The sequence below is a fragment of the Prinia subflava genome, chromosome Z (genome assembly GCF_021018805.1).
Source record: "Prinia subflava isolate CZ2003 ecotype Zambia chromosome Z, Cam_Psub_1.2, whole genome shotgun sequence".
Lineage (NCBI taxonomy): Eukaryota > Metazoa > Chordata > Aves > Passeriformes > Cisticolidae > Prinia > Prinia subflava.
Window position 1 is genome coordinate 12,400,062 of NC_086283.1, and position 23,885 is coordinate 12,423,946.

The window sequence follows — 23,885 nt, forward strand, 5'->3', positions numbered from 1 at the left end:
ACAGGAGAGGCTCAGGCTGCGGGCTGCCAAGTCCAGAAGGAGGTCAGTGCACCTGGAAATGGGGCAGTTTCAGCACAGTCTGCTCTTTAGAGGAAGGGAAGTTTGGGTGCCCAGCTGGTGCCAGCACCAAAGGTGCCCAGACACTGGTGCCATGAATGGCTTGGGCTGAGCACCTTGGCTGAAACTGAAGAAAGACGACGTGAAAACAATGTGCCATCAGTGACACAGTGCCATGGGCAAAATATGGACTGTGCCTTGTCAGGAAACACCACGGTCCCTCCCTCATGAGGGATTCCACATGAAATCCCCCACTGTCTTTTCTTTGACCTGTAAAAATGACCATTTGGAGCGAGGGTAGGTATTCCCACTGGGAGAGGCATGGTTATCCAGAGGGAAGACCACCGTTCAGGATGGTCCACCTTTCAGCCATGCTTCAAGTTGTGACAGACTTCACAAACACCCATCTGTCTTATGGGTTCTGCGGGTAAGATCACACCAAGTAGATTTTTCAGGATTACTTTTCTCAGCATGAAGCATTTTCATGTATCTTCAAAGACTTTCACAGAACAAGATCATGTAAGCCATTTTAACTGTTTGACTAAGATAAGTCCAACCAGCTCATTACACTGTAAAAGCTTTTGAAGTAACATTTCCCCATCCATTCACATTTGAAACAAATCCAGATTTTTTTAAAATTTAGATATATGTGATGTATACAAAATTTAAGTATTTATTCAGAAGCAAGACTTTAAAAACAGAAACTCAGAAACTCAGTCTATACAAATCAATTAATTTCTGCTTTCCAGACTTATCATATTTTCCTGAAAACACAGTAATCTCTAGGTGCTCTACCAGACCCAGATATTTTCCTGGTTTTCTGTTTCTTTGGTCTCTATGTCAGACCTGAAGAATCCCTCTGCTTTTTTCCTGCCCCTCTGCTTGGCTTCATTTAGCTTTTTCCCTGTGCTGTATTAGGCAACTAAGCTGTAAAACTAGGCTGAATCCATTGACTTTGTACATCTAATGGGAATAAATACGTGACAGCTAAGTGAAAAGTAAACAAAACACAAAAAGGCCATGTGGGGCCAGGCAATCCAGAGAGAATTCAAAACCAAGTCAGCATATCAAAGTAAGCAATGTCAGTACATCATTTAGATTAGGCTTTGACAATGTAGATTATGTTTTTAAAGACTGTTTACATATAAAAGTTAGTGAAGCAAGCCACATGGTCTGCTTGCTCACAAGATGTAGTGCACAAGGAACAATGGCACTTGGGACACATTCCTTTTTACTGCAGGCCTGGCTAGGGAATATTTCTATTTCCATCTGTAGGCATGGCAGGGGAAGGATTTCTGCAGATTTTGGAACAGAAAGGGGGCCATATTATCTATGGACTCCACAGGACTCGGAGGATAAAGAAAATTCTTTTTGAAGTGCGCACACACACACACACACACACACACACACTAGAGCAGGACTGGGCCAGTTTCAATCTTTAGGCTCTGAAAATTGTCAAAAATGTTTTTTCTCTCCTTCCAGTAGAGGTTAGAGGTTTAGGTCTATCTAAACGGGCACAGAATAAAGGATAGAAGTGAATTTGAAGTTAACAAACAATACGACTTGTGTGGTTGTCCGACAGGTACTGCCACTCACGGAGCTCTTCTTAGCAAGGGTTGTTCTGATCTTCCTACAGGCACCACTTGAGTAAGAAATAGCATGACTGAGAAAAAAGCCCTTCCTAGGAGAATTTAACAGGCTAATGACTCAGCCTGAAAAAGGATCGTGATGTGCAGAGAATAAGGGAGGGAAATAGGAGACAAAAGCAGAGGATCAGAAGTAGGCAAATGAATCCTGAAAAGGATCAGATAGACTTTCTGAACAAAAGAATTAAGGAAAAGTGGGGTTCAAAAACCCAAGCAATTTTACATGTGGGACATGACCTTTGAGGTGATGGAAAGAGCAGAGGGTTATGTTTTGACTCTCGCTTTTGTCCTAGCAGACCTTTTTATCGTTCTAGTGCATTGAATTCACCTAAGTGCTTGTAAGGAGACTTATCAGCTGCTCAGCTGGTCAGGAAAAATTCTCTTGATTTAGCTGCCTTGCTGTAAAACAACTCACAAAGAGAATATATGAAAGTGGTAAAAGCATTTACTGTCAATAATATCTGTGATGAAGTGGTATATATGAGATCCTCAGAGCAGAGCTAATATCATCACAGTTCAGGTTCCCACGAAGATATTACTTTTCATAGATAAGATCTCAGTGAGCCCCAGTTAAAGTGCATGGGGCACTCGAAAGAGAATGAAGAGCCAGAACGGATCATTCCCATCAACTACCCTCAACACAATTGCTCCATGCATTAAAATACATCCTTTCTAGCATTTTTTGCCCTATTCACTTACAAATCTGAGGAATTCAAAACCATGGAGCAAACTTAAGTTGTAATTGTCATGCTTGCAATCCCCCTCTTTAGAGAACTACTTCTTGGTCTAACATTTTTCATTGCTATTCAGTGTATTTATTCTTAATAGCTATTTTTTAAATATATATAACTTTCTTACATCATTCCTAGGTATTTTTCTCTGCAACTCTAAATACTCAAACTTTGAGGCTGACACCTTTCAATTATTGATAAATCTTTCTGTTACTTAGCTGAGCTGGATATAGCTTTCTTTCATCTCTCCTTGCAAATCTATCAGTTCAGCCCTCCCATTAGCAGTGACACTACTTTTGAACTGTCTCCAGTTCTTCATTTTTATGCATGGGAGAAACACCTGTTTCGCCAAGAGAGAATCAGTTATCTGCCAGCTCAGGAGCTATAGGATTTCCTTTTCAGCATACTCTTCTTCTGAGAATCCGTCTAAACTCCTTGCCCAGGGATCTTTCACACAGCTCAAGACTGGTTTTAACTTAAAGGACTAAGAAATTTTGCTAGAGTATAGTGTAACATGAACACTGCAGGTATTTCACGGATTTGCATCTACACTATGGAAAGAGGAGATGATGCTATCTGTAAGAGGACAAGAAAATTTCAGAACAAAATGTCAATGAAAAACTTTTATCCTTCTCTCTCTTTCCCTCTCATCATGGGAAGCACATATTTTGCAGCTCCTCAGTAGCTATGCAGAAGACTTCTACTTTGGGTCCCAAAATCAATGACAAAAATTCCAGCACTATATTATGAGAAAAAGTTAAGGACCTTACATTCAGCCAGTATGGGAGGTAAATGAAAGCAGAATCTCCCTGGGAAATAAAATGGATCCTTGCAACACTTGTAACTCACTACTCACAGAAGAACTGCATCCCCAACTCTACATTTCCTCATCGTTATGTTGGCCTTTTGTGTAGGGAGAACAACATTTCAGGATGGTGGCAGATCTGGATGCTGATCACACATGGCCACGCTGCCCTGGATCACCAGGGAGGCGTTTGTAGGAGGGCAGCTCATTATCATTCTGCAGCAACCCCAGCTCTCCAGTCCACCGGGGCACGGAGAACTGACACTTCACTCTCCTTCCCTTTGGCCTCCCCCCGTCACCATGGCAGAGGCTGAAAAGACTTTTCGAGTGTCTGCTATCTATTGTCACAGGGAAAACAAAACAACAAACAACCAACAACAAAACCAGGCAAAACTGAACCTGTTAGTTGTTCATCAGGGTGTTTTGAACTCACGTACTACAGGGATCATTAAGTGAAACTGGGAGGTGTGGTACTGCACAGAAATGTTTGACTTGACTTCATGGTCCTGTGAGCAATTCCAAAGGAGTTACTGTGAAAAGGATTCTTACACAGAACAGGAGCCATCAGCACACAGATGTTAAAACTATTTCTATGGGGTTGTTATATTTCTATTTTCTATCATAAGACACGTACAAAATTTTTCTTTGCTGAAGCCCTGTCTGCAGATGTTAGCTAAAATTTTTCCTGGATGATTCCGTCAAAAACCCGTTGACTTATAAGAGGAAAACATTTAAAGCCATTACACTGTTGCACATGCACATATTTTATGCCAAGAGGGATGTGGGTAGTATTTCTTGTTACAGCTAACCTGCTCATGCAGAAGAAGCTGAATAATGTATTTGTTTACTATTCTGGCATTCTAAAAGTACATTTCTAGGTCTAACAAATGTTAAATTTCAGAAAAAATAATTTTAAGTAAACAACAACCAATTGCTGCAATTTTTCATACTTGTCTTCCTGGATAATATATTTTCTGTATTTCAAATTCCTCTATAAAAATAGAGAAATACAAAGAATCCTCGTGAAAGAAAAATAATACACAATCGATTGCAGGTTAAAAAGAACTGGCAGGTTTTTTTCCTGCAGACCTCTTTCAAATATTTCATCATACATAAAATGTGTTAACTGCTATAAAAAGAGTAGAACTCATAAGGCCAATGAATTTTAAGTTTAAAATGATTAAAATGATATTGATTTTCTAGAAGAACACCTGAAAATTATCAGATAATGCTGATGAAGCCCATTTTCTGAACACCTTGTGCTTACACTCCTGAGACACAGTGGTGGTGCTTTCTCTGCTCCTGTCCATTATCAGTCAGCTGCCAACTGCTGAACACCTTTCCCTGCCTATGAAGTTGTCAGCTGCAGTATTTGTTGTATTTTAGCCAAAACCAGAAGCAGACTTCTCTGCAGCATAGCAGCAGCAGCTCCAGGTCTGACCTAAACCCAGTCAAAGACGCTGATTAATTTACCTGCTCCTTACACCACTGTGAGGGTCCTGTTCTCCAAAACAGGCCATTCCACTGCAGCAACTACAGAGAAGAATAAACACCATCCAGTGCTGCTAGCTAGACCTATGCCCACCAGTGTGGAGCTGAGACTTTGGCATAAATAAATACATAAATCAAATATTTGATACACTCTTGCCACGTTCAGCGAGTGTGCAGTAGCTACAGCCTGCAGAGTGCTGTGCTCCTCTTTATAAAACAGACTTGCAGAGGCTGCTATTACACAAGGAATGAAAGTGAGGGGAGAAAATGGAATGAACATTTGCAAATAGATGAGCGAGAGCTGGTATAGGTAATGTGGATACTGTACTCCAAAATGGGGAAAGGAAAAGATGAAATCGGAGGTGGAAGCCCACATCTAGATTTTCAGATTGTCAGATGTTGGCAAACAGCTAGATGGCACTCACAAGAGAGGATTCTTTTCTGCAGAAGGCAATGGAAACACTTTCCATAATCCTGTTGCAAGAGGCCAATGAAGTTGCTGTTTATCAGACTGCAGCCTTCAGAGAAATTCTTATTTGCTAATTTGTTTTCCTCCAGGACCAAGGTTTCAAGTCTTGGTTTGATTCACAAAGGGCACAAATTTAGCCGATTTCTATTTGGATTCCAGTGAAATAAAACGTCACATTTCAGCTTTGTTGAATAGACACCACTGATAGACACCACAATAGTAAATCTTTCCATACACCCAAAGTACAATTTTGGCACTTCTTGCCCCACACTCTTGCAGGACAGCACGTCTGGCTGATCTCCATAACTTAAAAGTGAAATGCAGCCATGCAATCAGGGAATCTGAATCTGACTGACAGCTCTCTGCAGTGCAAGACAGGAGCTGGGTTCCTGTGCTGGTATTAGAGCACAGAATAAAAATTCATACGTATATATATGTATACATATAGAACTCTCTTCAGTCATCAAGACAACCAGCTACTACTACTACTACCACCACCTTTAATATGTGATTTTACAGGGTCCATAGAAAGTTATTCAAATTCAAGGGGTGCTACTTGAAAAACATTGAAATGTATTCTTTGTAGTTATTCAAACAGAGAACTGTGGAATAGTTTCTAAAAGCATCGAGCACAGAAGCAAACAGGAGCAGGAAAATGAAACACCTGGAAGTTTAGGGAAAGAAAGAAGAGGTTAGAAATACCAGCCTCACCTCCTCTTCATAATGAAGTTTATCTTTCATTACAGTGCCATATCAGCTTTGAATGGCATGCCTATTTGTTACATGTAAAACTTAATCAGGAAAAGCATTAATTCGTCATATGCAAACTGCCATCAATTTCTTGAGAAAAGCCTCCTGATCTCATGTTCACTTGTTCCACTGGGCAGACCTTATAATTCATCCAGAATAAGAATTACTCAGGTATGAGAGCTCTGTAATGAGGGGGCACCACAGTGTCAGAACTTCCCCAGTGCTCAGTGCCTTCACATTTTGCCACTGTAATTAAAGGTATCTTGTAAGTTAACAAGAAAGAAAATAACAAGTGGAGCAAAACAGTGGAGGCCAATTGAAGGTACATTTCTGAGGGTGGTGGGAGAACAGAGCCAGCTGCTTCTTCAGGTGATCACAGCAAAGCACTAAAAACCAGCAGATCATGCTGATCACTGACATGCAGCTGAACCACAGGTTTGCTGGAGCAAACATTAATTAATTTCAGATGGAAGAGACACAGGAGAAAAAATAAATCTCACCAAAGCAGGCCTTTGAAAGGTAAGGAAGCAATATCTTTTTTTATTATGCCAGGTTCTCACATATTTTTTGACAACTAAGTGCTGCAGATAGCAATGCATACTATTTTAGGAGTATCACTAGTGAAGGTCATATTCAGAAATTATATGAAAGCACTTCAGAAAATTAGATCTGTGGCAACCAAGTGGCAGTCTCAATAATGAGGCAAATTTAAACCAAATGTTGCTAAAATGATTCCCCTCTTCTGATAAATTAATATTTTGTGACAGTTAATTCCCAATAAAAGAACATTTAAATGAGGAAATGGGTCAGTACTCTTCATTTAGGTAAAAAAATAATTTGTGGATTAAAGTACTATGAAGAAGTTAAACAGAGGTGAATATAGAAAAGCAGCATTCCTTTTTATATTAAATCAATCCAGTATGATGCTCACTGAAGGGTTCTTGTCCCTCTACTTTAGAATAGAAGCCTAATTCTAACTGGAATTCTTGGGCAGATTCCTTTTTCAAAGGCATACTTACTGAATACCAACTTCAAGGAGAGAAAAATCATTAAAAGTCAAAAAAATACTCATCAAAACCATTCACCAGTTGAAAAAGAACTTTAACCACAAGAAAAATCTTTGCAAAACTACCAGAGATACTGAAAAGTTCTTCAGTAAATGCTAATTTGAAATAATACTTTCATTATAGAAATGTATTTTTTTAAAACTGACTTATCTTTCAGTTTTTTATATTCCTTGTACAAGAGCTCTGACCACTTTCTTAGTGGTAATAGGATTCAAGGTGTCCCACTACTCACACAAAAGAATTTAAGTATCTTCTTCAGAACCATTGTATTATTCTCTTTTTGGTAAGCATCTCCTGACCAGACATGGAAGGAGCCACCATGGTCGAGACACAGTATCTTGAAGCTTCAAAAGAAAAGCTCCCCAGCCCCTCTTTCCCCCCTCTCTGAAATTCCACTGCACAGCAATTTTGCCTGTTTTCACTCATTCTGTTAAGCTGCAGGAAGCACTAACTGCTGGCAACCTGCACAAGCTTGAGTGTGCAGGAGCAGGTTTGCATCATGAAGTTTAGTCCTTCCACATCAGTTTGCTTGCATACAGACTTTGGTTGCCTCAAAAGCCTCCTCTTCCTCTGGAAAACCTGCATGAAACCACTTCTCTTCTCTGGCAGTGGATCTTCCACCTAAGTGCAGCAGGTCATGTGGCCATGGAAAGAAGGAAACTGAGATCTGTCCCCATCCCTTTAGGTTTGTATCTTTCAGCAACACCTGGCATCCCCTTTCTCTGAGAGCTCAGAAAAGGCTGCCATAGGGTGTCTCTAAGCTTTTCTTTCAGAAGACTGTAAGTTCAGGCTGCAGCACAGGCTGGTTCTTAATGCCACCACACCATCCCTGGTCACTGGCTTGGTCAGGTCTTTGGAGACCCCACTGCTGAATGCATTTTGATTCTTGCAAGAAGGTGTTTTGAGCCCACAGGAAAGGAGAACATTACAGATTTGAGCTATGAAGGTTTTCCCTTTCTTTTTAAGTTTAGGACCCATCGAAGACATCAGGAGCTGTGGCAGGGGGAAGAAGACCAGTACAGTACATTTTTTACTCAGTTCAGGCTGCCTTCTTGTTTTCACTATGCAGACAACTGAAAAGATGACACAACACAACTATTTGTCACGTAAAGTCCCTGTGAGTCTTGAAGCTAGCTGCTGTCTCTGCTGCCCTGCCTGCAGCCAGCCTACAGCCCACACCTGCAGTCACAAACCAGGAAGTCAAACCCCTCACACAAAACAGTGAATACACAGAATGCTGCTGGAGTCGCTCACAGCCAGGGCTGCCAGGCAGAGCAAGGCCAGGCAAAGAAGCAGGCACCCAGCTTCTGTATGTGCAGAGATAAATGAAGATATAAACAGTGTCCAGAAGGAGTTTCAAGTCCAGAAAGCACCTGAAACAGTGCAACAGCTCCTGAGCACTCTCCATAGCCATCCAGGGACTTAATGTTTAGTGCTACTCTATTTTCAGGTGATAACTGGGCTTTTGCATCTTTACACAGTGAAATACCTATGGCCTTTGCCTTCAAATGTACACAGAGCAGTTCATCTCTGGCCACAGGCATTTCCACTTATCCAGGGCTGTAACATTCATTTGGCACACCTTTGTAAATCACAAATGCAGTGCAAGTCACACACTTCCCTTGTATTTGCTTCTAATTCAACCTGACCTGCCCACACCATAGCTCAGGTGCCAGAAATCAGCTACACGTGACAGAACTGAGAAAGAGCTGCCAAATATCAGTGGAAAATAAATAAGTTACTGAAAAACAATCACTTGTGCTTGAGGAGTCATTCAGGACCAGTATGTTTTATGAAAGATTTTTAACTCTTTCTTTCCTGATTCCTGAACAGGAATCAACAGAAATTCCTGTGTGGGACTCTTGAAACAAATTCAGAGATGAAACGTTAAACACAGAACTTTTGCTTGGTGCAAGTGATAGATTGAGGTGGACAGAAATTAGTTATCTTCCTGCACAAGGAATTTCAAGATTTTGAATTAAGGAAATTTTGGGATCAAAAGCAGTAAGAAAAAAATTCAGCTGGAGAATATTTTATTCAAGAAAGTTGACTTCAAACCCTGCAATAAATTAACATTTCAAAATAAAATTAAAAAAAATGGATCAAATAGAGGTCATAGTTGAATATGAAAATACCCTATGGTGACATGTTGACAATTTTAGTGCTTTTGAAGCTAAACAGTATTTTATAAAAATTCCTGCTTCCTTACAGTTTCAGTTTCAATTATTATTATAGTCCATGGAACAAATCCCTAATGATAATTCACTCTGGTTTACTGGAGCCATGCTTGCAGATATCTCATAAACATCTAAATATGTACAAATATAAACAGTAAGCAGTTGTGTTTCCTGTTCCATTCTTGATTTCCTCCAAGTATAATAAATCATGGAAACTTATGTCTTTTTATGTGTTGCCTAAGCCTGTCAGATGCAACTTTGGACAAAATATGCTGATAAATCTGATTATATCATAAATAATGATAGTTCTTTGTTAAACATACATTACGATTAGTCACGCAGTCTTACTTATTTTCTTAATTTGAATTTGATATGTATATCCTATGTCAATGGGTATACAAATAGAATACAATGGGGTTAAAATCAACTACTTGCTCTAGTCCTACAACACTAATAAAAACGCCAGCCAAGGTATTTTTGAGATGAGTGATGAGAAAATAAAGTACTTATGAAGAAGAAAAATTTTTCATCATGGAGATACAATGTAATCAGAGCTTATTTGCCATTTTAAAATGGGCATTTCAGCTAGAGTTAGAAATATCAACTGAGATTTTCTTAGTTGAACAATGCACTTGCATATCAGGTATTTGTGCATGCAGTGTGGACAGCTAAGTGCCCAGGTAATCATGTACATGAGTAAACATCTTACTTGAGTGAATGAAATAATTTCATTAGTTAGCACCAAACTGTGAGAAAGGAAATTGGAAAACACATGCAATAGCATCATAAAATCATGCACTCGATATTTTAGCACTTCATCCAATGCGTAGCTGGTATCACCCAGCATCTGTGGAGGCAAGGCTTGAAAAAGCCACACCTTGTTAGGAAATGTTTTCTCATCAGTATTGTCTTATTTATTTTACTGACAAACACTGGACTAAGCCTATGTAAAGAATGAGTATCTATACCGCTGTTAACTTGCTAGGTACATTTGTATCACAATCTAACTAAAAAATAACTTCTCTTCCAGGATTCTCACATGAGAAGGGCAGTGTCTTGGACACATATATACTAAATGCAGGGAAGAACTGCAGTTCTTCTCTGGCTTTCAAAAAGTTAGGTACTGCATTGCAAAGAAACACATAAGCTGCCAGTACAATGGCAAAGATGGAGAAAGACCTTAAAGGTCTGCCAACACAGAAAAATAATCATTTACTTGCCCAGTTCTATATTATTGGCATGCTCCTTGTTCCTTCAGCATGGATTTTTAAATGGAAAACGATGAACACAAATTTTTTCTTTACTTGTTAAGGCATACTAAAGGATGCTACAAAGCTCCTGACACACTGGTGGTAAGTGCCTGACCAAGCTTTCAGGAAAAGCAGCTGCATCTCTGCATCTGTACAACCAGCCTTGCAGCTGTGCAGTGCTCTGTGTGCAGACACAGCTCCTTTCTGTGTGCAGCTCTACTAAAACATCGTACTGCACACATGTGGGCTCTTCTTCTGAAAATATCATCCCTTCAGACACAAAGGGAAAACACAATTCCTACAAATTGACATCTGTGTCAAGTCCAATATTGTGTCTTTGTTGCTACATTGTTCATGTTAAATTTTAGGAAAAACTGATTTGCCAGATGTATATAAGAAAGCAGAGTAAACACAATGCCAGAAAAATATATTCCCTTTATCTTATGGATGACATATCTATGAAGAGCATATTATATTGTAGATGAACAAGATAAAACCACAATAATATTTTCTCTTGTCTCTTTTAAAATTTCTTTTGAGTTGCATTTATTCCTTTTTGACATGTTTCAGATTATTTAGAGCTGAATAATGCAAGTACAATGGGAATCTGAGGCCAAATATAGGCATCTACATTTGGCAGCTGGTGAGTAACTAAAAGTGAGTCCAAAGAGCTTACTCTGTACCTACATGGTGCACACACCAGAACTTAGGTCTAGCAATGTATGAGCTGAATGCATGAGATAAATAATTGACTGTAAAAATATGACAACAGCATAATAAAAAAATAAAGAAATCTACCGATGGAGAAAAATATGATAAAGGTGAGATCAAAACTGCAATTTGTGCAAGACTTGTCATGGAGTGCTAGAAATTAATCAGAGTTTAAAAATTTTATGCAATAGTAGTAACTAAAATAAACTGAAAGCTGTATAGAAGGTATGCAAATATAAGTCCTGAAAGGATACAGTACAATTTGATGCAGTATCAGTCCTAAAGTGTCCCCTAAACTCTATGGGGACAGAATAAACTCCACCACGTCTTGGACTACTATTACAAAGAATTTCAAAACCTTCTGCAAGCTTCTCTGTTATTTGGTTGTGATTTGTCTTCCTTCAGCCAGGAATGGATCTGGATGTGATATAATGTTATGTTAAATAATTCTTGCTGTTGTGAGATTTCCCCTTTGCAACTCTGTTCACGAGGTTTGCAGCAGCCCAGTCAGCTTCCAGTCGGTGGATGGAAATACAAATTGAGCTGAAGTCTACCACTGACTGTTTTCAATGGATGCCAAATTTGAGCTAAAAAATTTTTCATGTTGGATGTAGGGAGAAATACACCTTGAAGGTATGAGAAAGGGTGTGGTAGAAAGACAGAGAAAACCTTTGATGGGATGTTCGAGGAAGGTGGAGAAGCCAGCCGATTAGAGGCTGAATTGAGCAATTCAAGATCTTGAAAAGCAGGACACTAGTTTGGGAAGAGAAAGGTGCAGCAAGAAGTGAGGCAAAATCCATCAGATACAACAAATTTATGTGATCTTCAGCTGCATTTCCACTTGGCTGATATTTCCACTACACTAAACTTCATTTAGATTTTTCAAAATCACTGAAGTGTCTAAAAGGGTGGAGAGACACTCAACAACGGACATGAGAGGATGTATTCAGAAGTACAATTCTCTAACTCAAGATTGCGATCAGCATCTATCAAAAGACAAAATACTACCCTGAGTATTTTCCACAACTGTTGTATTTCACAAACATATGCTGTATGTCATTATATTGGCCAGCATTTTGGTATGAGCTCTTTTGAATTACTTCTGGGTTTGCCTAGTTTGATTCTCTTCTGGAATCTCGTATTTTTCTTCTTTGCTGTGTTCCATCTGCTGCTCACTTTGTTAGATCTGAAACGATTTAATAATGATCACTCTAATCAAGAATAAGATACTGTTTAAAGAAAATCAGCTCCTTAATTTAGCTTTTAGCACAGCAATAGCATAATCAAAGACATTCATTTAATAATAACATCATCCGAAGGACTGGAAGCACTTTGCAAACATTCATTAACCGATGCTCATGTTCTCCTTTTATGAGGAAACATTCTTGCTTCTGGTGTTTACACCTGCCCAATGTGCATCTACACTGTTGAGTGTTGCCTCCTGACTATGCTGTGAAACACAACATTTGGACTCCAAGAGATTCATACAACAACTTGAGAGTAAAGAAATGACTTGAGAAAAATTTTAGCACTTGAGGCCAAAATTTTGATCCTGGAGATACTGCTGCTGATGACCACCTAATATTTTTCATGCCAGATTCTGCTCTGATTCCTGCAGTAGCAGTGGGCCTCCCCTCTCTGAGGGATGAGCAGACTGGTGTCCTCTCGTACCAGTTCTCAGTGAAAGCCCATGCATGAGCTGACAGGGTACTTGTGCCCACTGAGAGGCCCAGTCCAGCAGCTTTCAAGTGCATACTTGAACACCACAGAAAACACGACCATGCTCAGAACTCCTGCCAGGTGTGAAACAAAACGTAAAGGTTTTCAGACTTGGGATTGTCACATTTTTCTGACCACATGCAGTTTAGAAAGCCAGGCCATGCCATTTCTCCATGCTGGAAGACACAAAGGATTGTTTTCGGTGTCTTCCACAGGTAACGAATTCAGACCGTTTTGGACCAAGGAATGTTGCAGTACCTTGGATCAATCACAAGACATGTCCTGACCATCAATATCTTATAGAAGTATAAGAGTATTAAAAAACTGAATCCAGGACTGAATGGAAGATTGAAAAGAAATTTAGGAGTTCCCTTGGAATTTGTATAAGACAGAACCAGGGACAAGACTCACTAATGGCAAGGTCCTATATTCTAGATTTGTTTGCTTACAGGGTGAAAATTACTAGAAAAGTATTTGTATTTGTTTTCACTGGGATGGTTAATTTTCTTCTTAGTAGCTAGATTGGGCTATGTTTTAGATTTGTGCTACAAACAGTGCCAATAGCATAGGGATATTTTCATTATTGCTGAACAGAGCTTACACAGTGTCAAGGCCTTTTCTGCTCCTCCCACCACCCCACCAGCGAAGAGGCTGGGGATGTGTGAGGATTTGGGAGGGGGCACAGCTGGTGCAGCTGGCCCAAGGATATCCCACACCATGTGACCTCATACTGGGCATATAGAGCCGGGGAGAGGAGGGGGGAACAGAGTGATGGCATTTGCCTTCCCAAGTACCTATTACACATGAACTCTGCATTCCTGGGGATGGTTGGACACCTGCCCGCCCATGGGAAGTGGTGAACGGATTCCATGTCTTGCTTTGATTGTTTGGTTGGCTTTCTCTTTCCTTATTAAACTGTCTTCATCTCAAGCCATGAGTTTTCTCACTTCCGCTCTGCTGATTCTCTCCCCTATCCTGAAATGAGGGGAAATGACAGAGTGGCTGTGTGGAGCTGCAATGCCAGCTGGGTTAAACCATGTCTGCATTACAAGGAAATCCTGCTCTGAGGTCAGAGAGATAAAACAACACAATCTTCTACCCTTTGATTGATGCTATGACCAGAACCCTTACAGACTTTTATAATACAGCTGCTTATCTGCTGGGTTTTTCATTACAGATGCATTGTGTTTTACACTCATCTTGATACAGCCCCTGGGATTGATATCTCTCCCTCTCTTACATTCAGTGGGGAATGGGCTCTGTTTTATTTGATTAAATAGCCCTTCTGCAAACAGCCATAAACACCAATCAGCCCTCATGCAGCAGGGAAGCTTTAGAGCTGAGGATAGTAAACAACTCTCTCCTGCCATTGTAATTCAGGAGGGGAGTTGTGCAGCCTATCTAGAACAGTTATTTTATGCAAAAGAATAGAAGAATGATATGTGATTACAGCCTGGTTAAAATGCTTCTTAAAATACTCCACGTGGCACTTTAATCCTCTCCTCCCACAGCTCGGCTCTTGAAAAGAAGCTCATTTATTGTAGTCACATTTCCAAACTGGACAACTCTGCCACCTAATTCAAATGCAAGAAGACAAAAACTGCTTGATGGCAATTTAACTAAAGAGCATAAATGGTGGAAACCCCCCACTTATAACTACTCCTCAACCTAAGGAAGCATTCTGCTTATTTAACAGAAGAAGTTTAGCTTTATTTTTAGTTGACACACTTCAAGAAAGCCCATGTGCCTATCTGGCAATAAGGATGGCAAAGCAAAGCACCCCCAAGAGCCTCTGCTCACATTGTGACACCAGACAGTGGTGCAGCCTGACAACTTGTGCAGAGGAGACTTTCTGCTTACTGTTATTTTCCTTTAAACAAATAACCCCCTACATCCCAACCTCGGTATTTTGTTGGCATGAGTATGGTTCAATCCCACAAAAGGTAATCATAGGTTCTGCCATGCCTCGGAGCAATTACTTTCATGTAACAACTGTCCAGTTTGAACCACTTGATCTACTTCAAACTGGTTCTCTTTCTCCTCTCTCCCTCCGTAAACACAACATAATTTTTTTCTCATAACACTTTGAATAAATGAGTAAGCTAAATTGATTGAAATAAATCAGTAAAATGATATATTCCAACAAAATGTAGTTTTACTAGAATATTTCCCACTATATGTATTGAAATGATCATCAAAAAGCAGACAGCAGCAAAAGTCTGCTTGGTCTCTTGTATCCCACACCAGACTTGTTTTCAGATTAGATACTAGAGATCTCTCTGGCTGTAAAGAGAGATCTCTTCTATGTCCAATCAAATGCATACAGGTATTTAGAGGCACAGAACTGGAGTTTGTAAAACAACCACCATTTTAGGGATGCATAGGCTTCCTCTTTTCTATTTGAAAAATTACACTTTTTTGCGTTTTATTTCTCTCCATGGCATATTAAACTCACCTGTTCTGAGACTAGGGTGACTTTAAGGGCAATCATCTGTTTTAATTATATCTTCTGAAACTCAGAGGCTTAAGCTTACACATTAGATATTAGAAAGGTTGATTTTCCCAAGTATTCTGCTAGTGCTTTGTAGTTTGCAATTTAATTTTCCTGCACCATTCTTTTTACTTCACTAGAATGTCATTGCCTACCAATATGTTTATTAATGTATTGACTATTCATGGATGGTGAAAAAATTTGCTGTTGGAGCAGACGCAGGCTGTCCTCATCTATCTACTTTTTCTTTTCTATGCCTTTCAGCTGTAAGAGTATTAGAAGGAAAAAACTCTCAATCATTTCACGAGGAACTACCAAGTGTCTTACAGTGGAGACTTCCTACAGATCTACTCACTGCAACTGCATTTGCTGGTCCATGGAACAGACATTTCATTTGTTTAGTAACAAGTTGTTGAACAGAAATTACCTAAAGCTATCAAAACTGTTTTATGAATGATTGGTATAGCAGCTCCAAAAACATGAGACAAGATCCCTCTGCTACCTCTTATGCTTCTCTCATGATCTTAGACTTGCAGCCTCACAAAGTCATGCTTTTAAGGCTGGAACACAGGGAATGTATAAAATGCACTCTCTCATTATTTCTATTTATCTCTCTTTTCTGTTGCATATATCTTTTAAACAGCCTGACATTCAATACCATCATTTGCATTTGCATTTGCTAATGCATCACAAAGTATTTGGGTATTATTAAAATATGTTAATACACAAAAATGATAGCTGGAAACATTTAAGCAAGAAAGAGAACGCACTACCAAGTTCTGTGCCTGGAGCAAGGGTGTGCTCTCCTGCCTCCATCCATTGAATCATGAGACAGAGCCTGCACTTCCCTTGTCTGTGTGTGATACATCCCCAGAGCAGCCCACCCTGCTAGGACCCTGCAACTGGGCTTCAAAGTGACAGTCGGGGTTTGGGAACACTTCCGCTGATTGCAAATGGAAATGGTTGCTTAGATCAACAGTGAAACACTGTAAGCCCATGGGGATAACAAAGGGGATGTGCAACACTGTCGAGAGGTGAAGGGAGGAAAGAAGAAAGGAATTAAGGGAGCGGGGAAAAGTTGGAGTAGCTGTTATCCAAACAGGAGGGACAGAGGGTCAAAAAGCAGACAAATGAAAAAGTAAGAGGGAAGAAACAAAGTGAAGTGAGAATTCAGAGGGAAAAGAACGAGCAGAGGTTGCTGGAGCTGCGTGGGAGTCTGTGCAGTCCCCAGACACTCTCAGGAGGGTGGTGTTATTAATCTTCATGAACCTAGAAATGTTACAGAACCTCTGCAGGAAAAGCACCAAGTTAATGGAGATAAGATGGAGAAATAAGAGTTCACAGGACCATAATAACAGATGTCTGATAACTTGTGTGTCCCTTATAGCCAAACGAGAGTGCTCTAAATGCCAAACTACTCTTCTTTGTCAGGGATTTTGTAGAATTTTTCTTTCTTAAGATTACAAGAATGCAAAATGATGTAGCAATTTTTGACAGAAATTTTCCACTGATGCTTCTTAAAAAGGAATCCGGAACTAGATTTAGGCACAAAAGAAAATGTGTTATTGCTGAACTGCACAAATTCAAATCTTTTGTCACTCACCCCCCCCCATAAGAAAATGCCTGCAAAAAGTGACCTGAAGAAAAGAATAACCTGAAGAAAAGTAAAATAATAACTTCAAGTAGGGCATTTTGTGCATCCTAAGCTTTGCTTCCCTACAAGTTGCACAGACATGACCCATATCTGATGTGACCAGACTAGGAAAACATGCCTGGGAATTTGTAACTTCCATCAAGAGTCCCTCTGGTTTAATAAAAAGCAGGGTATATGCTATTCAAAAATCCAAAGAAGGGAATATCCCTCCAGAAGCTGCTGACACAGGAGGAGGTTCACTGCACTGAGGCACCTCAGCACAGCTTGCTCATCCCTCATCACAGAGTTTTTGGTCATTTAAAGCTATTGGTCATAACCTTTTTTGCTGAGGCAATGCCACAGATTGAAGAGCCTGGGAAGGGAGCATATAAAATTTTAGCAACAGCATTAGAGGTAGATTTATGAGTTGGAAAAAGTGACAAACATTTATTATCTAGCAAAAGTTGCCTTGCATTGCTTTTCAATGATGTGTATCCAGCATGTTTTCACTGTAAGATGCCACACCAAAATGAATATCACTCTAGCAGCAGGGCCCAAATAACAATGGAGACCTCACAAAACTGACCCCTCAGTATCTTTCTGCCCCAGAGAATCCACATCTCCCAAACCCTTCCTGATGCCTGCAGCAGACAAACTTTGGTTTTAATTGAGAGAGCAACATGCAGCAGAACTTCCATTTTGCTACAAATATATCTGTGAAGACATTTCCAGTCTTGTACTCTTTAATAAATCCTGTGTGTTACTCAGGAGATGGTTTGTAACAGCACCCAGGGGAGCTGTTTCTCTTTCAGACCTATCCCATGCTAATGCATAATAAATGCACTCATCACCTACTAAACACTCACAAACCTTTTCTTTTATAGAATATGACAAGAGCATTGCTCTGTTAGATGTGAATATGCACAAACTAAGCTACTCATTGTAGGGGTGGGTTCAAGATCCTTTTCTGTTTATACCATCCTTTCTAACAGGTGCCTCCCTAACAGAGGGTGGCCAGCTCAGAAAAATCAGGCAACAAATAATACTACCAAAATAATTCCTGTGAGCATTATCCTGACAGGCTCATGCTCAGCTTTTACAACCACTGACTGAAAATGCACCCTTTTTTCTTAAATTATTTCCTAATTGTCAGTTTTCTTACTCCCTGATACCTTCCAAAATTTTCTATCCCATAAAAATCCCAGCTTCAGGACAGAACTCAGAATTTCTACAATTAATCACCTGCCAGTGCAAATGAAAGCAGCATTCATGCTGCTTAGTTATTCAGAAATTTAAAGTCTGCCATACATAATGCTTAGGATTATATTATTCAGCTGTGACAGGGCCATGGAAACAGATGAGGATACATATCAGTCTGGCAGCAATTCCCAAAGTGCTCAGCACCAGAAAAAGGCACCACAAGATACAAAGATACTTGGCACAAGAAGCCACAAACAGTTACTCCACATGTGGTGGTCAAGGTACATATCAGTGCAGTGTTCCCAACTTCCCTACCTATAGACACATCCAAAGTTCTCCAGAAATAACAAAAAACCCAACCAACCAGCCACAAAACAAAAAATCAAACTCTTGTTATCTCAACAGCTGTGGACTGGGGGCTACTTCACACACAATTAGTTCTACTAACACACAAAGAAGTTCTACTTTTTGCACGTGCCTGAGGATTATTTTAGACCAAAAGGCTAAAATGCAGTGCACCCTGGGCCTGACAGTGACAGCTGCCCCTAAACTCCTTCAGATCTGTGCTCCTGCCATTAGGGCAGGGATGCACTCCAGACGTTTTGCTCATGAGCCCATCTTAATTAGCTCAGAGTTACATAAGAAAAATGTCAAGTGAAATCTCCACTCACAAAGGAATCAGTTTTCCTCTCTGGAGTATTTTTCCCTATAAAAAAGATGACTAGAGGGTTAGACACAGGCATGAAGTACTGAGCTTTGCATTTGGCCACCGGGATGAAGGATGGGGCCCACACCCCCATCCCATGCTCACTCCTCAAAGGGCTGTCATCTGTCATTTCCTCAGCTGAAAAGTCTGGACTCGTCTCTCTGCAAAATGCAGTTCTATAGGACTGAAGCAAAATTTGTTCCTCAGAGTATATTGTGCTGTTTCTTGTTTCTTATTGCCATTTCTAGTCATGGAATATGATCTTAGTTTGGCAGGTACTGTACAAAACAAGCCACCAGGAAAAATAGGTTGCCATCTTAGGCACTCCTGACCACTCTCCAGAGAAGAAAATTGCCTGTCTGCAACAGCAAAGAAAGAAACTTGGACACCTAAATTAGACACCTCAAGTTACACATGATGAGGGTATATTTATAGCCATTGACAGATCAAGGTGAAGCAAAGTTTCAAGAGAGAATTATCTTTTAACAGAAGATGGGATATATCTGTGGGGAAAGCCCTAAATAACCACGTTTTCAGGCAAACAAGCATCTGAAAACAAGCAGAAAACTTCAAGATTAGAAAACTGCCTCTGAGATTAATGCAATAATTAACTCTGAGATTAATGTTGTTGTTAATCAGTGAGAACATTCAAAAGAAATATGTAGCTGGCAACATTGAATCTGGAGAAACTGAGAAATAACAAGGAGCAATTGACCAATAAAATCTCATTTTCTCTGTATTTTTTCTTATATTGTATCAGATTGTTAAGAACTTTTAGTTCCCATGCTCATCTTTTAAAGTTAGGCTGTAGCTCTCCTTTGAGGATGAAGGCTGAAAGGTCAGGCACAGAGAGGGTATTTTTTGAGAAATATTATTCATCTGATAATGGTGGTGTTCATTAATTTAGTTCATTCTGGGGTACAGCAGTTCTTTGGTTTCCCCCACATCCCATCTATGCCAGTATTTAGATGATTATCGTGTGTGTTCCTCTCTCCCCTCTGATTTGGCAGCTATAAAATAAACCAAAGGCAGGGAAAGAGCATAAAGAAGCAACAAAACAGAGCTGCTCAGCTGATGGGTAGCGATCACAGCACACCAGAGACCTGGTTGTCAAGGTTTTTGTTGGTGTAATAACAAAGGGGAGCGTTAAGGAGTTTGAAGGAAAGACATGACTACCGTCTTGAGGGAAAACATACCTTACAGAAGGGTCCTTAGAGAAAGCATAAAGATACTTTGCTTGAAAAAGGAGTATTGCTGGAAGCTCACACAAATGATTTCCAATTCAGAAATGAGAAAGCTGCAGGGAGAGTCAGAATTCACCATGAAAGGCCTTGAAAGTCAAGGCAACTTCTTTTTTTTTTTTTTTTTTTTTTTAACCCAGGAGCATTTTCAATGGAACTAAATGCAAAAAGAATCCTTTATAGAGACCCAAGAAAATAACAATGGAAACTATTGAAGTGACAGGCTGAATGCTGTATGGGTAAATCAGAGCCATGGTATGGACAGTAAATTGGCAAGACTTTACTAGACACACCAGCAATAAAAAGAAAATTTAAGATGATGAAGTCAGCTTCTGTAGACTTTAGGTTGAACTAAGTTAGTGGTCAGACATGAACAGACAGCAGAGGAAAACACACAAATCTTGCTCAGCTCCGTTCAAGAGAAGAGAAACTTCCAAGTTGTCTCTGTGGAGCCAATTTGTTTGGACTTAAGAGACAGGGATAAGCTATAGATAGAAAAGACTATGGTGCTGGAGGCAGGATGGCCCACAAAAAATTCAGAACAGCTCTGGAAAGTTCTCCAAAAAAACCTGTGATATGAGAGGGAGAGCAAGCAAAGACATTCTACCTTCCCTTCCACACGGGAGGTAGAATGGCACAGCACCACAGCAGGACAGCAGTCGGTGACATCTGAGGTTGTTAACGTGACTCGGGCGTACACAGACTGACCTTTGAACAGAAGTCAGGAGTAACTTGGGTGGCAGAGCAAAAAGGGTGAGGTACATTCAGTGGCATGTAAGATGAAACAGGAGAAGATGATCTCAGATAAACCTTCCAGAAAACTTTTGAGACAAAGGAATACAGCAATAGCTGGCTTGCTAGTTGCTGCATGACCACATGTCCATGTAGATCCATTTCTTGATATGTAGGCTAACTCAAATTTTGACTTACTCATTCTTTTGAATAAAGACCAACTCTGCAGAAAATAACTTTTACAGGCGTTCTACTCTAGAAAAAACCTGAGAAAACTCTCTAGAAAGTCAAAGATACATCAGACTTTATTATACACGCAGAAGTGTTGGTGAGGGAGAGCAAGCCTTTTGTTAAACGTACCTTGAATTCTGAGAAAATGTGGTGGTAGGGGAAGTTTTGCATTTAGTTTTAAAAGCTATGCACAGAATCTGCTTCATGCTCTGTTAACTGTCACAGACCAGTTATTGTACTTCTCAAACACATTGAGCTCCTGAGCTAACCCAGATAACTACTAGCCTTTTGATAATTCCTGAAAGTAATGCCACACTCTGTTTGTAGTGCTTTTTGGTTAGGATTCTAATTTTTATCTTTGCCATAAGTTTTTTAAAGGCCCAGATATGGCAGTAAAGATACACAGAATTATAGGGGAAAAAATAATAGCCAGACCATCCATGATAATACAAAGTAAGGACAGTCAGTGCCTTGGGTACTGCAAGGCACCTTGTCAGCTCCAAATCAAGGACTGTGCAGGAGGCAGTATTCTCAAAATAGACCAACTGCACCTTCAGCTGTGAGACAGAACATCTCATCTGACCAAGAAGCATCAACTCCAGAGGCAGAGGGGAATCAGGGAACCAGTGCCTGGGTTGATAACTGGCCTTCTAACCAAGAGCTGCACAGAGCAGCTGATCTCCTGGTTATGAATTCAGATATACTGGAAAACTGTCCCAGAATTTTTATATGCTCTCACCTCTTCTGCTTCCTATCCTTAGCCACTGCCAAACTGCTGAATCATGGGGCACATCCAATATCCCAAAAGTCTGTCTTGGTTCTCTTTTGTTTTTATTGAGCTACTCCATGGTCAGAAATGCTCACAACAAATATGTGTGGACTACTATACATTAACTAGATTTTTTGTGGTGCAACCAGTGAATTTGCCACAAGAATGGCTATTCCAACTGCAAATTTTTGAGTATATCAGGATAATTAATGCAGGAGGGGTTTTGGCCCATCACAATAAATCTTTGTGATGTTGCTACTGCTGGAAACAAATTAAGCATATCCATGGTCAGTCATTAACAATTTGTTCTAGCATAGAGTTGCCAATTGTTATTACCCCTTTCTTCCCCATACAAATAACCTTAGCAGAGCTTTGTTATGGTCTATTCACAAGTATTTTTGCTATTACAGTATTTTCAGGAGGATAAAAGTGCCATTCACAGTGTCCAGGAAAAACCAATGGGCTCGCATGCTTCTAGTGGCATTGCAATTAGAGTCACGGGAAAATCCAAATCATGTGACCAAACTCCTTTTGATACTGTGAGCAAGTCGAAAAGGAGTTAATACGAGCCCAGAAGGAGTTCCTCCTAATGCACCACCCAGAAGCATTATTTCACCTGACAATAATTCACAAGTTTCCTAGCAGCTAAATATTTTGCAGATAGAGTTAAATAGACAGAAGAGGTTTCAAACACATTCCGAGTCTGCCTGGGAAAGGAATTTTCCACTCTGCACTACTGAGAGAAATGAAGACGCTGTAGGCTATGGTATCAGGTTCAGAGGAACAAGGTGGGTAGGATAGGGCATTAGGCACTATTATACTCCAGGGAAGAAAGAGCAGACAGGGCCACAATAGAAGCACTTCACTATATTTTAAATGGGAATAGTTCCAAGGATAGGAGAGCCTGTGGTGCTTGTAAAGGATTAAGCAGGGTAATGTGCTTTTTAAGAAGACATAAAGAGGTATGTAATGTGATATCTTTAAGCCTAGATGATTTTTCTTGGAGTTCTCAATGAATGTTTAAGCAGGCATGACTTGGGCCTCTGTAAATCCCCTCTGAATAAATAACTTCCGCAAAACCAGAAATTCCTAGGACAGAATGAGATGCATATTTCATAACCTATGCAAAAAAAGGAAAATCAATTTGAGACACATGAAACACTTAGGAATAATAAAGAAAAAGAGAAGATAAAAGTGAACATTCTCCAGAATAATCCAGGCTTATATAAAAATACTTCTACCTCCCCATCCATTTTGATATGACAGCGCAGGAAGACATACAACTGAGTGCTTTCCTACCTTAGATTCAGACCTTCAACAGCTTTTTGATGCCTTTTGAGAAAGGGAGAGACAATAAGTGGAAGGAAATATCTAAAGTGCTTTTCAGGCTGCCTTCTGTTTGAGGTATTTAAAATTGCTCTCTCTTAAGGGTGAATCCATCCAGCTGCTCTCTAGCTGGACCTGTGGTATTTATAGCTGTTTGCTACGGATGGAGCAGGAGCACACACGGTGATATGTATGCGCCTGATTTATGATGGGAACAGGACCAATAAATATCAAAACCCGAAAACTTACAATGGTATGATCTTCCCATCTTATTTCTCTTGCCTGCCCTGCCCTCCTGCCAGGAAAAGTGGGTCAAAGCAGCAGAATGCCTGATTTAAAGTGTGACTGTGCAATCACTGTCATTTGGCTGTATTGTATTTGCACTCTCACAGGTGCCACTCCACACAAAGACACTGGTACAGCAAGCAGGCAGTCGTGCTGAGTGAGAGGGGTGAGGCACTGAGTGAATCAGTGGTTGGCCCCTCTCCTCTTACCCCTGTTTACATATACATTAGCATTAGACTGCTACTTTCCTCACATAAATAGTGCCAGCTCCACTGGAGCTGTCAGAATAAAAGCAAAACAAAACTAAAGAACTTTTAAGGTGTTACAAAAATATTTTGGGAAGCGTATTCTGCGAAGGAAAAGAACCTCATTTAACCTCTGGGGTGGTGCAGCAAGGA

General features: G+C 40.0%; 1 protein-coding gene across 2 annotated transcripts in view; it reads right to left on the reverse strand.

Annotated features, from left to right (window-relative positions):
- GRID2 (glutamate ionotropic receptor delta type subunit 2) overlaps window positions 1-23,885 on the reverse strand; it is a 682,022-nt gene that overhangs the window by 66,012 nt on the left and 592,125 nt on the right. The gene's annotated exons all lie outside the window — the stretch shown is intronic.